The sequence below is a fragment of the Crocuta crocuta genome, unplaced genomic scaffold, assembly GCF_008692635.1.
Source record: "Crocuta crocuta isolate KB4526 unplaced genomic scaffold, BGI_CrCroc_1.0 scaffold1, whole genome shotgun sequence".
NCBI classification, from domain to species: Eukaryota; Metazoa; Chordata; class Mammalia; order Carnivora; family Hyaenidae; genus Crocuta; species Crocuta crocuta.
In genome coordinates, this window is record NW_027527930.1 from 4,187,635 (window position 1) to 4,199,984 (window position 12,350).

Consider the following 12,350-nt stretch of genomic DNA (forward strand, 5'->3'; position numbering starts at 1 on the left):
GGCAGCTCAGAGCCGGGAGCCTGTTTCAGATTCTGTGTCTCCCTCTCTCTCTGCCCCTCCCCCACTCATTGAGCTCTGTCTCTCTCTGTTTCAAAAATAAATAAAAACTATTAAAAAATTAAAAAAAAAACTGACTTGAAAGGATACCTGCATCCCAATATTTATAGTAGCATTATCCATAATAAACTAATTAGGTGAAGACCCCAAAAGTCCATTAACTGATGAATGAATAAAGAAGATGTAATTTATACATATCCAATGGAATATTACTCAGCCATAAAAAGAATGAAATCTTGCCATTGGCAATGACATGGGTGGAGCTAGAGTGTATTCTGCTAAGTGAAATAAGTCAGTCAGGAAGACAAATACCGTAGGATTTCACTCATGGAATTTGAGAAACAAAACAGATAAACATAAGAGAAAAGGATGCAAACCAGAAGACAGACTGGTTGCTGGAGGGAAAGTGAGCAGGCATATGGATTAAGTAGGTGATGGGTATTAAGGAGGACACTTGTTATGATGAGCATTGGGTGTTGTATGTAAGTGATGAATCACTAAATTCCACGCCTGAAACTAGTATTACATTGTATGTTAACTAACTGGAATTTAGATTAAAACATGGAAAAAATGTGTTAAAAGCATATAACATAAAATTTACCATCTTAACCATTTTTAAGGGTCCAATTCAGTGGTATTTTGAACTATATATTCACGTTGATTGTGTAACATCTCCAGAACTTTGCTCACCTTGCAAAACTGAGCTCTATACCATTTAACAATACTCTTTATTTCTTCCTGCCCTTAGCCTCTGGTACCTGACATTATACTGTTTGTTTCTATCAAATGACTCCTTTAGATTCTTCATATAAGTGGAAGGACACAGAATTTGTCCTTCTGTGATATACTTCACTTAGCATAACACCGCAAGGTTCATTCATGTTGTAACATGTAACAGGATTTTCTTTCCTTTTAAGACTGAATAACATTCCATTGTATTGTTCACTGTTGATGGGTATTTGGATTGCTTCTAGTTGGCTACTGTGGATAATGCCATTGTGAACATGATGTGCAAATATCTCTTCAAGACCCAGCTTTCAATTCTTTCTTTTGGACAGATACTTAGAAGTGATATTGCTGGATCTTATTTTTATTCTTAATTTTTTAAGTAACTGTTATAGTGCTTTAATGGTAAAGTGGGTTTTGCCATCTCATAATCCCACTGAAAGTGCACAGGGGTTCCACATTTTCTATCTTTTTCTATATCTTCAGCAGTACTTTTTTCCTGTTAAAAATGTATATATATAAATATTTCCTCCTAATGGGTATGAAGTGGTATGTTATTGTAGTTTTGATATACATTTCTCTAATAGTGGGTGATGTTGAACATCTTTTCATATGCTTGTTTGTCATTTCTATATAATCTTCAGAATAATGTCTACTCAGGTTTTTGACTCAGTTCTTTTTTTAAAAAAAGTTTATTGTCAAGTTGGTCTCCATATAACACTCAGTGCTCATCCCCACAAGTGCCTTCCTCCATGCCCATCACCCCCCTTCCCCTCCCTCCCACCCCCATCAGCCCTCAGTTTTTTCTTGGCATTCAAGAGTCTCTCATGGTTTACCTCCCTCCCTCTCCCCCACTATTTTTCCCTTTCTTCTCCCCCACGGTCCTCTGTTAAGCTCCTCCTAATCCTCCTATATGTGCAATAATATGGTATCTGTCCTTCTCTGCCTGACTTCTTTTGCTCAGCATAGCACCCTCAAGTTCCATCCACGTTGCTAGACATGGGCCAGATTTCATTCTTTCTCATTGTTTGGCTCAGTTCTTAATCACACTATTTGCTTGTTTATAGTTGAGTTGTAGGAGTTCATTCTATAGTCTGGATATTAGCACCTATTCAGATATACGATTTGTAAATATTTTCTCCCACTCTATAGGTTGGTTGTCTTTTCACTCCATTGATTGTGTCCTTTGTACAGATTTTTAAAAGTATAATGTATCACCATTTCTCTGTTTTTGCTTTTATTTCCTATGCTTTCAGTGTCATGTCTGAGATATCTTTGTCACATTCAATGTCATGAAGCTTTTCTTTATGTTTTATTTTAGGATTTTATAATTTTCGGGTCTCTCATTTAGCCTTTTAATCCATTTGAAATAATTTTAGTATATAGTTTGAGTCAACTTTGTTTTGGTTACTTTGGGATGTGAATATCCAGTTTTTCCAGCATCATTTGTAGAACAGATTATTCTTTTCCTGTTAAGTGGTATTGACACATTTTGTCAAAGATGAGGTGACCATATACATGAGGATTTGTTTCTGAGCTTTCTGTTCTTTTCCATTGGTTCATATGTCTGTCTTTATGTGGTACCACACTTTTTTAATGACTGTAGCTTTTTAATGTTTTGGGGAAGGAAGTATCAGACCTCCAACATTGTTCTTTTTAATGCTTGCTTTGGTAATTTGTAGTCCTTTGAAATATCAAATTAACTTTAGAATAGACTTTTCTATTTCAAATAGATTTGAAAAAAAATCTGATAGGGATTGCATTGATTCTGTAGGTCACTTTGCGTAGTATAGATATTTTAACAATATTGTCTTCCAATCCGTGAACACAGGATGTGTTTCCATTAATTTGTGCCTTTTAAACTTCTTTTATCAATATTTTATAGTTTTCAGGCTTTCACTTTTTTAAAAGTTTGTTTATTATTTTGAGATAGAGATCACATATGTGTGGGGGAGGGACAGAGAGAGAGGAGTTTCCACTCTGCTGGTGCAGAGCCCGACTTGGGACTCTGTCTCAACAGTGAGATCATAATGAGCTAAAATCAAGAGTCAGACAGTAAACCAACTGAGCCACTCAGTGCCCTAGGATTTCACCTTCTTACTTAAGTTTATCCGTAAGTATTTTATGCTTTCTAATGATATTGTAAATGACATTGTTTTCTTAATCTCCTTTTTGGATTATTGATTGTTAGTATGTATAAACTCAATTGACTTTTGTGTATTGACTTTTATATCCTGCAACTTTACTGAATGTGTTTATTAGTGTACTGACAATAACTAGAATTAATATTTGATAGCATTATGGTGCAGGGGATGAGAATAGTCTTTGGAACTCCACGCAGGTCAGACTACATATGAAGGATTGAATTTGGTTATGCTTTCAACTTAAGAGGGACTTTGGCTAACTAAGCAATGTTCTGGAATTCCCAGATTATATTATCTGCTTTTGTATATAATGGTAGACTGTTTTATAGTAGAAGAAGATTTTATATCTGTTACTGTAAATGATAGAGGACACATTACATGGTGTCCTTATTTACCAGAAATAATCTCTACTTAAGGAATTCTCTCATTTTAAGAATTGTCAATGGGGGATACCTGGATGGCTCTGTCGGTTAAGCATCCAACTTCGGCTCAGGTTATGATCTCACAGTTCGTGAGTTCGAGCCCCGCATCTGGCTCTCTGCTGTCAGCATAGAGCATGCTTTGGATCCTCTGTTCCTCTTCTCTGCCCCTCCTCTGCTCTCTCGCTCTCGTTCTCGTGTGCTCTCTCTCTCTCTCTCTCTCTCTCTCTCTATCTCTCTCTCTCTCAGAAAGAAAGAAACATTAGGGGCGCCTGGGTAGCTCAGTCGGTTTAGCGTCCGACTTAGGCTCAGGTCATGATCTCATGGTTCGTGGGTTTGAGCCCGAAGTTGGGCTCTGTGCTGACAGCCAGCTCAGAGCCTGGAGCCTATTTCAAATTCTGTGTCTCCCTCTCTCTGACCCTCCCCTGCTCATGCTGTCTCTCTCTCTCTCTCTCTCAGAAATAAATAAAAAAACATTTAAAAAATCTTATAAAAGAAATAAACCTTAGGAACATAATTGTCTAATGGAATGAACTGACTCAAAAAACTAACAGGTCTCTTATCTCCATTAGCTTCCAAAATTAGATTATTAAATCACATAATGTTGGAATATCATCAAGCTGTTGAAATATTTTCATTAATAATTTGCCAATAATAGACATACATATATCAGTAAAACTGAAATTTGATATATCTATCTTATTTTTACATACTAGATAAATCCATGTTTCTTGGTGTTTTTATGCCTTTTTTTTTTTAGTATAGTTGGCACACAATATTATATTAGTTTCAGGTGTACAATATAATGATTCAACATCTCTATACATTATGCTATGTTCACCACAAGTGTAGATAACCTTTGTTATCACACACTGCTATTACAATATCATTGACTTTATTCCATGTGCAGTGCCTTTTATTTCTGTGACTTATTCTATAAATGGAGGTCTATGTCTCCTCCTTAACCCATTTATTTTTATTAAAAAAACATTTTTTAACATTTATTTATTTTTGAGACAGAGAGAAACAGAGCCCGAGCTAGGGAGGAGCAGAAAGAGAGGGAGACACAGAATCCAAAGCAGGCTCCAGGCTCTGAGCTGTCAGCACAGAGCCCAATGCGGGACTTGAACCCACGGATGGCAAGATCATGACCTGAGCTGAATTCAGATGCTTAACTTTCTGAGCCACCCAGGTGCCCCCTCCTTAATCCTTTTAGCCTATCCTCCCTCTCTGGCAAACATCAGTTTCTCCTCTGTGTTTTTAGGTCTGATTCTGCATTTTGGTTTTTCATTTGTTTTGTTTTTTAGACTCCACAGGAGTGAAATTGTATGATATTTGTATTTCTCAGTCTGATTTATTTCACTTAGCATAATATCCTTAAATTCATCCATGTTGTTTCAAATGGCATGATCTCACCCTTCTTTATAGCTACATAATAGTCTATTGCATTTGTGTGTGTAAGTGTTAACAGTGTGTGTGTGTGTGTGTGTTTGTGTGTACATACATACCACATCTTTATCCATTCATCTATCAGTAGACACTTAGGTTGCTTCAATATCTTAACTATTATAAATAATACTTCAATATCAATAGGAGCATATATATCTTCTCAAATTAGTGTTTTAATTTTTGGGGGGTGAATATCCAGTGGTGGAATCACTGCATCATATAGCATTTCTATTTGTTTTATTTTATTTTTAGAGAGAGTAAATGGGGGAGGGGGGAGTGAAGGAGGAATGGGGAGAGAGAGAGAGAGAGAGAGAGAGAGAGAGAGAGAATCTTAAGTAGGCTCCACACTTAGTATGAAGCCTGATGCAGGGCTTGATCCCAGAAACCTGGGATCATGACCTGAGCAGAAATCAAGAGTTGGATACTCAATCTACTGAGCCACACAGGTGCTCCTCTATTTTTAATTTTTTGAGTAAGCTTGTATTATTTTCCACAGTGCTGCACCAGTTTATATTTTCAACAGCAGTACATAAGAGTTCCTTTTTCTCCATATCTTTGCCAATACTTAATTTTTGTCATTTGATTTTAGCCATTCTGACAGGGATAATGTGATATTTCATTTGGTTTTGACTTGCATTTTCCTTAGGATTAATGATGTTGAGCAACTTTTTGTGTGTCTTTACCCCCCTACATATCTTCTCTAAAAAAGTGTATTTTCAGGTTCTTTGTCCATTTGTAATGAGATTGTTTTTCTTTTTGGTGTTGACTTGTATAAGTTCTCTATATATTTTGGATATTAATACCTTATTGGATATATCATTTGCAAATATTTTCTCCCATTCATCAGGTTGCATTTTTGTTTGGTTTATGGTTTCCTTTGCTGTGCAAAATCTTTTATTTTGATGTAGTCCCAATAGTTCATTTTTGCTTTTGTTTCTCTCACCTTAGAAGACACATCTATAAAAATGTTGCTATGGTCTATGTCAAAGAAATTACTGCCTGTGTTCTCATCTAGGATTTTGATGGTTTCCTGTCTCACATTTAGGTCTTTCATCTATTTTGAATTTATGTGTAGGGATCCATTTTCATTTTTATACAAGTAGCTGTCCAGGATTTTCTATGTACAATATTATGTCATCTACAAATAGTGACAGTTTAACTTCTTCCTTACCAACATGGCTCTTTCTTATTTCTTTTTCTTGGCTGATTGCTGTGGCTGAGACTTTTAGTACTATGTCTAATAAAAGTGATGAGAATGGACATCTTTATTTTGTTCTTCATTTTAGAGGAAAAGCTCTCATTTTTTCACCAGTTAGTATGATGTTAGTCCTGGGTTCTCAATGTGGCCTTTATTATGTTGAGGTATATTCCATCTAATGTCGTTTTTATTGAAATTTTTTCATGAATAGATGTTGAATTTTGTCAAATGTTTTTTCTTCATCTATTGAAATTATTGTATGATTTTTTATCATTCATTTTGTTAATGTGTATCACATTGATTTGTGAATACTGAAATATCCTTACATTTCTGGAATAAATCCCACTTGATCATGATGAATGGTCTTTTTAATGTATTGTTGTATGCAGTTTGCTAATATTTTCAGGATTTTTTGCATTTATAACAGTTGTTATAACAGTCCTCTTTTTTGTGGTGTCTTTGTCTGACTTAGGTATCAGGGCAATGCTGGCTGGCCTTGTAGAATGTGTTTGGAAGTTTTCCTTCTTTTCCTTCTTTTTTTTGGCAATAGTTTGAGAAGAATAGATATTAACTCTTTTTTAAATGATTGGTAGAATTCACCTATGAATCTACCCCAGGACTTTCATTTTTTGGTAATTTTTTGGTTACCAATTCAATTTTATTATCTGTAATCAGTCTGTTGGGATTTTCTATTTCTTCTTGATCCAATTTTGGAAGATTATATGTTTCTAGGAATTGATCCATTTCTTCTGGGATATCCAATTTGTTGGCAGACAATTTTTCATAGTACTCTCTGTAATCCTTTGCATCTGTGATATAAGTTATTACTTCTTCTCTCTCATTTCTGATTTTATTTGTTAGAGTCTTTTCTCTTTTTTTTCCTGATGAGTCTGGCTAAGGGTTTACCAGTTTTGTTTATCTTTTCAGATAAATGCATGTTTTATTTTATAAATGCATGTAATTTTTAAGAGGTTCATTTCTTCAGTGAATATGAATACAAATTTATATAGTCATATAAAATACACTAAGAAAATAGGTATCTGAATTAGTGTTTTAAATTAAAAAAATTGAAGTTTCTAATCTCTAATAGCCAAAGCCTGTAATATTGGGTTTTCTTTCTTTTCAGACTGGTTTTAGAAAATAAAATAAATTCTATTTCTTTCACTATTATAAGGATTTTCAAAAAGCTTTCAAATGGTTATCTAGAATTTACATATTTATTTGGGTACTAATTTTGTTCCAAGAATGACAAAACTATGTGTATGAAAGTAAAAGGTAAAGAGAAAACTCATGTGGGAATTGCTGTGTGATATCACTATGGACAAAGACTATTGGTTTATCACTGTCACAATTTAGAGTTATTTAGCTTGTAAAATACCAATATTTACTTCTGTATCACAGCTGAGTGGTGATGTGTATAATAAAATCCTGAAATACTGGAATGCTTACTCCTTTTCCACTATTTCTGGTTTCAGTAATAAAAATTATGGTTTAATGATTCTTCCTGAAATATTCACATAAACACTCTTATCCCCAGCTCCTTTCTTCCCTCCCTGGCACCCATGACAGCTGTGTTGACTTTAAAGTTGGTAATTTTAAGAATGTGCTGGGGAAAGGAGCATGGGAATAAAGGAGAAAATTTTCTCTGTTCAGTCTTGGCAGATGTCTGGAATCCATGCCCAGTGAACTTATACTCAGTGTACGGCAATATCTCATCAAGAGGATAATTTTTTATTAGAAAATTCACAGATGTAGAAGAAAAAACTATCTGCATGCTCTTTTGGCTGTGAAAGAATAGCATCTGCTTTATTGATGTTAGACATTTCATTGGTGGCCACCACAGTTACCGGGTCTTTTCAGATATGCCTTTCTTTTCCATTTCTTTCCCATTTCCTCACTGAGCTCCATACTTCTGGCAGCATGCTGTGATACTGCGGTGGGCTCTACTAGCCATGAACTCTTTATTGTGTCTTGTGAATAGCTTGTGTCCTCTGACACAGTGGCATAGTGGAATCTGCTTACTGCACAGTAGCTTAATTAGACCTATAAAACCTAATGCCTTGAGAAGATTTCCTTCCTGATCTCACATTTCTCCAAACTGGAAATATTCTCAAATTTCACCAGAATCCTAATCTACACTGTAGTGTTTAAAACCTTAAGTACTTGCTGAGAACAAATAGCTCTGTCACATTCTCACACAGTTTTCTTCACTGTATTTACATTCCAGATCTTTAAGCTGATTTCTTTATGGTACATGTTTTCTGCACTTGTTTACTTAAGTATTTTGGGGGTTTGTTGTTGTTCCCTTATGCTGTCCCCCATTACTTGTGAGAAGGCTCAGTTGAATTTCTAATACTTTGATATATATGCTTAATTTGGTTTCTTTCTTTTTCTAACACCTTTAAAGCAACTGCTATTTTCTGTAATTTATTGCTTTCTTTTTTGTGTGTGACATGCTTAATGTTTCTCTCATAAAATTTCCCAGAGTGACATAAATCAACATGTTCTCCAATTCATGCATATATTCTGCTATAAATGACTATTTGTACCTTTTCCCAGTTTAGAGCTATTTGTGATGCTATGAATATTCTTGCGCATATATTTTGTACATATTTGTATTGGTTATATAGCTAGGAGTGGAACTACTAGGTCAAAGAATATGCAAGTATTTTATTTTTATAGCTATGGGTAATATGTTTAACAATTTTGTTTCACTTCTTGTATATATGTAAGAGTTACGGCAGGGACTGGAGGGTTTTGAGCAAAGCGACGTCAGTGTGATGATCTGCTTTCAAAGTTTGAGTCTGGCTTCTCTGCTAAGGATGAATTATGTGGGTGTAAAGGTAGAAGCAGGAAGAGTAGTTAGGGAACAACTATAGTCATCTGAGCTTTGGCCAGAATGGCAGCAGTGGAGGCGAATAGAAGTGGCTACATTCTAGACACATTGTGAATGCCTAGTCAGTAGTCCTTGCTGAGAGATTGGGTGTGGGTATAAAAAGAAAGAATTTAGGCTATATCTAATGATTTTGCCTCCTCAACTAAAAATGATGAAGACTGAGGGTGACATCGTAGGAGTGGATATAATTTGCTTAGGAGGTGTTAAAAGTGAGTTGCCTATTTGAGAGCAAAGGGAAATAGAAGTAGTCCATTTGATATGAATCTAGAGTTCTCAGAAGTGATCCAGGTTCGGGACACAAATTCTACTTACAATGACTGTATTACTTTAAAAATTTATCTAATAATACCTTGAAAATATTCTGATATTTTTTCCTTTCACAAATATGCTTGATGTTTTATAACTCTTATTATAACTACCTCAGTATTTGAAGGATGTCTTCCCCAGGAACTGGTACTATAGGCTCTATTTGTGACTTCCAGAAGGCACTTTCCATTGTGTTCATGATTCTGACAACTGCTCTCAGAGATTTTGCTTTTCTTCTGTTAAATTTATTGAGGCCTTCAATTAGTTACTGATCTAGTAAAGGAAGAAATAATCTCATTTTCTAAAATTTTAATTAAGACCAATTTCTCCTAGTACATTTCTTCTCCCCTGTTGTATTTGCTTATCAGGTCTATCCTAGCATCCCACAACCTCATTGCCATAATCTAATCTCTTCTTTAAGATCTCCATCTTTTTCCTAAAGGAAGATTTTCCTTCCTCTTTCATTTTTATCTTAATTTCTCATTCTCTGTTCTGATGGTAAAATAAAAGTCTGTATTTTTTAAACCATCAAAGAGATGGCATTTCAGGCAAAGGCTTTGTAAACGGCCTTTATATTTACAGAAAGGAAATCACAGATTCTTTTCAAAACAAGGGACTTCATTCCTTATTTATTTATAAAATCATGCAACCTTCTATGGGTAAAGACAATGTTGGATCTTAGAATCCTAGAGCCATGTTCAAAGATTTTAAATTAACAAATCAAGAGCCAATCTGAAATCACATGGTAAGTGTGGCCCTTCAGTCACTGGAATCCATAATATTAGATGTTCTACCGTCCCCTCCTCTGGACCAGAATATACTTTGAAAGTAAAAGAGGGGCGTGTGGGTGGCTCAGTTGATTTAACTTTGCCTAAGGTTATGATCTTGTGGTCCATGATTTTGAACCCTGTGTGGAGCTCTGTACTGACAGCTCAGAGCCGGGAGCCTGCATTGGATTCTATGTCTCACTCTGCCCCTCCCCTGCTCATGTTCTTTCTCTCAAAAAATAAATATTAAAAATTTTTTAAATTTAGAAAGTAACCACAAAGAGATGGAATTTGGGCAGGCTTTCTGCAACTCTTTCCAAGGCCTTTCACAGCCCACAGAATAAGGCTCATATTTGCTAAACTCTCAGTAAATCTGCTCATAGAAGTTCAGTTCTGCCTCTAGAAAAACAGCTTTTGGTAGACTGTCTGAAGCTATCTGCTGAGGACAGAAGATAAAAGCCAGAGTCACACCCTTGAAAAACAACTGTAAGGTACAACATAACTCTTGGCAAATAACTAAGGTAAAAGTGTCCCATTTGTTAAACTGCTATCAAACCAGAGTTCCTGACAAAAGTCTCAGTCTATTATTTTTCTCCCCAAAGCCATCCTTGTCTGCCTCTTAATTTTGCTGGCAAAAAACAGGTGTTGGGCCTGATGGGGCCCAATAAATAGCAAAACTTATCCCATAGGACTTTTTAACTAATTGTGAAATAGGACATGGAGTAAGAAAGATTGAAAATAAAATATTTCTTTTATTACTGAATGGTTAGGTTAACATATGATGCTTAGGTATGCAGACAGACATAATATATACTTCCTTAATCTGAATGCCAGAACTTGATATATAGATATAAGGGAGTAGTAGAAAATCACAGTCTCCTAGAGGGACAGGAGTGGAGGAACAGATCAGCAGGGATGACTGTGGTAAGAATCTGACTCCCAAGAGGATGAGAAGGGAAATATTTGAATCATAATGAGCAGTTACTTTTCCCAAAGTCACCAATGAAATAAACTCCACTTATTTTGGGAAAAGTGAATGTCACAGTATAGTGCAAGAGCACAAGATGTAGTGGAAAAATTCTTCTACATGCCAACCTAAGAAATAACAAATCTTCTCTTCTCGCTAGTGCCCCCTGAAATGGGATGGCCTGCACAAGATTTAAATTTTAGAATAAAACACTCAGTGTGGTGTACACACTGTGCTAGAGTCAGAGGGACCAATTAGGAGGCTATTTCCATGATCCAGATAAAGGATGATGGTGATATCCTTGCATCTTGGGGAGGTACAAAAGAAGAACTAGACTCTATGTCATATGTAGGAGGAAGAATCAGTAAGATCAAACTGGATGTTAGTGATGAGAGAAAGAAGACAGTGATCCCAAGTTAATGGCCATATAACAGGAAATGACAACATCCTTCACTAAGAAATAGAGGAGGAATCACCATTCCTGATTGAGAATAATAAGCTCAAATTTGCACATACCAAGGTTGAGATTCCATGAGACCCCCAAAGGGAGATGACCATAAGGATGCCAGATATGTGGATAATATGTTATATTAAGAGAAAATGTGATATACCCTAAAAATATATCCCTGGGATTAACTACAATCAATACGGAAATTGAAGATTGAAGTTTTTGAAATTAATGAAATCCATCAGGAGGCAATGTTTATGAAGGTGAAGGCAGAAAAGAGATCTCTGGAGAACAGGTAAGTAAAAGAGGAGGGCAAGGGAAAAAGAAGCCTGAGAAGTAGCAGGAAGGTCAAGGATTTTGAGACGGCCACAGGAAGAAGGCCATTTTAAGGAGAGGAATGTTTATGATACAGCAAATGAAATAAGACTGGCAATATCCACTGGCTATAGTGGGGAAGCGACAGGGTCCCCAGGAGTTTATCAGGAAACAGGTTGCTGTTGTGCAGATAAAGTGACGAAAGACAGAGGGATGAGGTTGAGTGTGACTAGGAAGGAGAATAAAGACATCTCTTTGAAGAGGATTAAGAGGTCAGACTTCCTGTTATAAATAGGTCATGGAGATGAAAAGTAAAGCAACATACAACACACAAATGTTAAGAAGCAGTGACACAAAAAAGAAAGGAATCATGTGTCTAGAAAAAGTTTTTTAAAAGATTAATATCCACAATTTTAAAATGAAATTTAAATAATTCAAGAAACGGAAATGGAGTATAACTTTTTAAATACAAGTCTGCTAATAAGAAGAGTGGGGTATTGATTTTGCTTAACTGGGATTCAAGGTCAGTGTTCCCTATTATCAAAATATATTCCAAATATTCACCTGTCAGTGCTGATCTGTAATGACTTTGACATTGCACAACTGTGGCTTCACTTTTAGGACTGACTTGTACACTTAAAATGGGTGAACTTATATA